Source organism: Polyodon spathula, chromosome 16, assembly GCF_017654505.1.
Source record: "Polyodon spathula isolate WHYD16114869_AA chromosome 16, ASM1765450v1, whole genome shotgun sequence".
Classification (NCBI taxonomy): domain Eukaryota; kingdom Metazoa; phylum Chordata; class Actinopteri; order Acipenseriformes; family Polyodontidae; genus Polyodon; species Polyodon spathula.
The window spans coordinates 11,559,750-11,565,749 of NC_054549.1; positions in this window are offsets into that span (position 1 = coordinate 11,559,750).

A 6,000-nucleotide genomic window follows, 5' to 3' on the forward strand; every position below is an offset into this window, starting at 1 on the left:
TTGTCCAGCCCCTGGATCATTTCAAACAGAGGTCTATTAGAAATGAATCTTGGAGACGCCCATGGGGGTGGGGGTGGGTTTTTTTACAGGGGGGGACATTGCCAAGGTCTCCATTTGAAATTTTCTAAAACGACTGTCTGTCCACTTTACGATTGCCTGGGTCCAGCACCCGGGGGGTCTATTAGAAAGCTAATATGTCTATCAGCTCCAGTGTTACCATGGCTCTGACTCCTTTTTTTGTGTCATTAATGACATGGGACCATGGGGGGGGGTCTCCAAGATTCATTTCTAAAAGACCTGTCCTGCTGATTCTGGGTACCCGCGGCCCTGCTGATGTCATGCAATATCAGCTCCAGTGTTACCGGCTGACTCCTATGTGTGGGCCTTGGGGACAAAATGGTCTTTATGTGCCGTTCTTAGCTCCGAGACAGAAACATTGTTCAGCAGTAAAACACACTCTAACCAAAAACACATGTCTAAAAGTGCTCTAGGTTTCATAGCCAAACCGAGTTTGGCTCTAATAACAGAAGCTACTTATGCATAGTTGTAGTGTACTTAATGTGTATTTTTTATTATGCATAATAACACTGTAATTATGTTTAAGCACACATGTATTTACTATGTAACTACCATGTAAACACACAGTAATTAGAGACACAATGTAAAAAAACAGTGTATCCTAGTTTAATGTTTAGTAACTAGGTCAATGATTAGTACAGTTTACACCCAGAATAATTTCAACAATTGTTCACAACTACCAAACAACAGAAAGGGTTTTATACCTACTGTATTGTTGGCAATGTAAATCTGTATACTTACTCAGGACCCAATCATACAGTTATTATTGTACATATTCCAGTTTCAAACTTAAAAACTTGAATCGCTCTCTTTATAAAGATCTTGTGCATCTAAACAATGCAATCATGTCTGTTTTAACTGCTGAGCTATGAGTGCTCAGGTAAACAGTGCAGTATATTGTATACTGTAATGCAAGCTTGCTAAACCCTGCAATAAACCTGCTTTAGTCATGGGGGGGGGGGGTTATTAAACTCACAGCACACTCACCAGAAAGACCCCAGCAAGCAGTCAGTGCAGTTTGTAACGTCCCTCAGGCACAGTCTCAACCTGTGACCTCGGGACCCTCAGCTGCGTGTATCACCAAGATCTGTCTTTGCTTCGAGCAGGGGGGCTAAACAGATCTCAAACGTTACAAATAAGCCCTCATCTGTTCCCGGCGAGAGGTAAGAAGAAAAGTGCACCTCCAACCTACCACACATGCAAGTAAAATTGACACAGTGCTATTTATTCAATTAAACCACCTTCTTATGCAGGCAAACAGTAGAACAGCAGCCCTGTGTGAGCGCCTCTTTGGTTTTGGCTTCAGAAGCAGTTACTCTTTGTTTTTACAGTTCCAGTTCCCCACTGTCACAGTACGAGCCAGTGCTTTGAATTGGGGCGGGTGGGATGTGAAGCCAGATGAGCTGATAGCTGGGCAGAGTATGCAGGACCTGGACGTAATGTCTGCCAGCTCCCCAGGTAGACCTTAGAGACAGTTCAGTGCTGCTTTTGTTCAGACTGGTAGCCGGCTAATTTTCAACTAAAGATATAATTAAAATATTTGATAGATAGACATGCTCTTCTAGTATCCTGACGAGTGTCACTACAGTTGGAAATACTATCCAGATGTACTATTCATTCACTATTCATGGATTTAATTCATGTTATAGATTGCGTTAACTCGTTTTGTTTGGTTAATAGACACACAGCCTTTGACTATAGTAGGCGTTTGGTTGGCAGGTGCTTCCCCCTCCAAGATCGCTCCACTGGACGCGCTGGCTGTCCCTACAGGATTGGACCACCTTGACCCTGTATCGTCCTGCTTGTCTCTACTCCTCACTGACAGCGCAGCAGATGTTTCCAATATTTTACCCCCATCAATGTTGTTTTTAAATCCTTGGAAACACAATTGGGGCTAACAATTATAACTGGAGCTGGAGACAAAGTTTGTTGCCCTTGGCTTGTTTACTCTTTTTGAGTTTTTATTGAAGTTAACAGAGACTTAATTAAATTTGGAAAGTAATTATCAGTAAGCGTTTAAAATGGAATCAGGAGAACTGGCAACGTTCTGGTTGGTTCCAAGCTCTTAAGACAGGGGGTTTTATTCTCCTTGCTCTACCCAGCACCCCAAATCTCCTAAAGCTTTATTCATTTATTTTTAATAGATGCCAGAGTAAAAACACTTCCAGATGTACTTTCCATATCCTTTTTAATTGTTTCATCTGCCACAGAACCAGTCCAACACCAGGGTTCTGTCCCGAAGGCTTACAGCAAATTGAAACAACAAGCAAAAATACTTTTCATTTTTAAATTGCCTTTGTCCCGTTCCCTCCAAGTGGAGTATTACAGTAAAATATTTTTCAGGATGTGTGTGTGTGTGCGTGAACTGTACACTGCCCTTGCTGTAGCCTTGAATACAGAGGCATTCGGACTCAAAGGCGTTCTGAAGTCATCAGGTTTATATACTATTAAAATAAATCCAAATAATTCTCTTTGACTCATAGCTCAAAAGAAGTTTGCCCTGCAGCAACAGCCAAACCAACTCCAGTAATTACTAAAATATGTGCCTCTCTTGAAGACTGTTGACCAGAGCATTGTTTTATAAACTGGTTAACAATCATTTCTAACAGGAATCCATTGGATGAGATTAATTACTGTATGGGAATTTCAAACACGTTCCTGAACGTATATTGGATAATACTGTAAATCTGTGTGAGAAAGCAATGGTTCCTACTTTCAATCAATAAAATGGTCTTGTTTGCATGGTGTAAGCCAAGCTTTTTGCATATCTTTTGCATCAACATTAAAGAGAGTAACAGTGTAAACAAGGGCCTTTACAATTAAACAAAGACTTGCTTCAGTTAGTTTACAACTGCTAGTAAACGTTAAGCCATCCACATGGTGACAGCATCAGCTGTCCTTGTTTCCTGCTGGTCACAAACTGGACTGTCGACAAGTTTTCTGATGAAGCTGAATGCACAGAAGACTATAGTTAACAGCTAGGAACTATATTTGAGGGCAACTTAATTATGGGACAGCTTTAAAACAAAGTCATTGGTTACAGTTCTTCCATTCATTTGCAGAGTTGTAGTCCTGTCTCTACAATGCCAGTGCCACTGCAGATCTACAGAACTGATTTTTATGAATGTGTGTTTATTTATTGTTTTATTTTCACAAACTGACATCTTATTTTTAAAACCACATTTTATCTCTTTTTATTTATGTTTTATCAAATTCTGTATTAGATTGTTTTTTAATTGAATGCTTTCATTGTTAATTTGTGTGTGTATGTGTGTGTGTGAAACGCTTTGGGATCCTTGCGATGAAAGGCACTATAGAAATGTGAACTATTGCTGCAGTTGTTATTGCTAACGCTGCCCTCCCATGATCCTCCAGTCTCAATCTAATTTAGAGAATATTTCTACGGTAACCGTATCCGTTTACAGCGATTGATAACATCTCCAGGACCCCGTGACAGACAGAAAACTGTGCAGTGTGCAGTTAATAACACAAGCCCCTGGAAAAGAAGGAGCCGCAGCAGCAAGGGAGGGAGAGGGTGAGTAAGGGAGGCCAGCCCGTGTGCTCAGTAATTGGGACCATGTGAGCTTTCCGGGAGCAGGAGGATTAGCAGAGGAACGGAACTCTCCCAGCCTGGAGATCACTTTCAATTCGATGTGCTCTGGGCTGGAGAGGGGGACTCGATGAGAGCTTGGAAAAAGGGGCGTCTCCATCGCGACGCCCAGGGCAGGTTGGAGGGGTCGCGTTTAAGCGGTGTTAATAGAAGGCGATGGGTTGCACAGGGTCGCTGTTCTGTAAACCAAACTGAAGGCAATGTGATTGGGAGCGACTTCATTGTAAGGCCAAGAATGTTATGATTTGAAACAAAAAGCAAATGGAATGGCCTCAATCTGCCCATCTGTATGTATGTGTGAGAGTGTCTGTGTTAGTTAATCATATTTGCTGCTGTGTTTTATTTTTTATTTTGAGCTACAATTTCCTGATCTTCATTTTCGGACCATCAGTGAAACACAGGTAGCTTGTGCACTTTCCAAATTCAACATCTCAATTAAAAAACAAATAAAAACAAATCCAGTTCGGGTCACAATGAATTTAGTGTCCTCTACTAAGCCCTCTAGTGTTATCCACATTGGAAACCTCCACAGTAGTGAGTCTCTGCTCTGGCCAGACTACAGAATGCTGTGAGAATGTTAACCCTTGACCCTTGTACTTTATATTTCAGTTCCATTGACATACAGCTTATTTCCACTGTTATTGGTTTCACTGTCACTATCTTTAGGACTGTAACCTAAACGCAATGTTCTTAGCTTAGTCTCACAACACAGCATCCTGTAACACAAACTACATTGTAATTAAACTGTAATAACACAGTAATTACTCATGGGATTGTGTAGTTACAGTGCAACAACATGCTTAAATACACAATCTAAAATGCTGCCAGTTGTCTTTTGAAATGACTCTGTATTTACACATGCAGCTGCATATCCCCTTTAGGTCACTGTGTGTATAACTATACTGTCTAATGTATCTTTTATAATTCATATATGTGTTTCTTTCTCAAAGTTTTGGCAGGGCAACGTTTTGAGCTCCATAGAGTTTGCACAAACTGTTTTAAAATATGTGCAATGTAATTTGCATGTAATCACTGATGCAATTGCAGTGTAGTCAGTAAATGAAGTGTTTTTGATTGCTATCCACCTGGAACACAATTGAGTTTCAGGCTGGGCTTTTACTGGGATGTTATTAATAGCATTATGGGAATGTACAGTAATTATAACAATATGCAGAATAGAAAACAGCCTGGCACTGCATAATCTCCGTGTCAAAGATATGAAGACAGTGTAGTTCACTTGGAACTCTGGACAGTGATCCAGTCTATAAAGTCCGTCTCCAAACCTGGCTGCATTTTATAACAGATGCACCCAAAACAGCCCCTTTCACACTGACGGCTACAAAGTGCCAGAAAGACACGTTTAGCAAATTGCAGCTCCCTTAAATCAACACCAACAAGCTCCTCTAGCACGTCTCACAACTGATTACTGTAACCAGAGCGGAGAAGCTGAGCAAGACCTCCATGCACTCATGCAGAAAAGAAAAAACAACACTTTGAAAAGATTATTATAATAACAGTTAGGTGAAAACAACATGCAGGCGGAATCGCTTAGCTCTGCTCTGGAAGAAACAGGTCCCGCGCACACGTGGGTAAGATATTTATTTACCTTCCCCAGGGAGGACAATCAACAGGGCATGCCGTTAAAAATAAGACACATTAAAGCAGGTCTCGCCTGGCAACTCTGAGTGCAACAGATCTACAGTTATATTATCTGACAGGAATGATTGATACAAGCAGAGCACTCCAGTGGATGGAGTAAACACAGCCCCACAAAGAATCGCTTCATTCTGCCCAGTCCAATTTTGCAGGGGACCGTTGTACTGTTAGGCCCCCCTCTGGTGTTTAGATTTTTGAGTGCTGTGTTTATTTTTTTCAAAAACGATACCGCGATGTTCTCATTTGACGATATTTCGCTGTTTCATTGTTCTTCTTTATTTCAAGCAAAGGTGAGGATAGGTTTGTTTTTGTGACACGTACGTCGGGTGTGTATTGACCGTGATGGCCAAACTGTGCTCACACTGAAATAATGTTGGTTTTAGTATGCACGGTAATGTATGTGCTCTACCACTTTATTTTGATCTGTACCATACAGGGGTGGGCTCTCGTTTGCCCTGATCACAGCCTTGACACGATGTGGCATAGACTCTACAAGGTGCTGGAAGGTATCAAGCAATGTTAACTCACCCATTCAATAATATTTGACTTAACTGGAGCACTGAGGTAGGCTGTGGATCACGATTTCCAATGCAATTCAAGTTCATCCCAAACCTGCTCAATTGGACTGAGATCCCGGGATTGGGGTGGAAAATAGA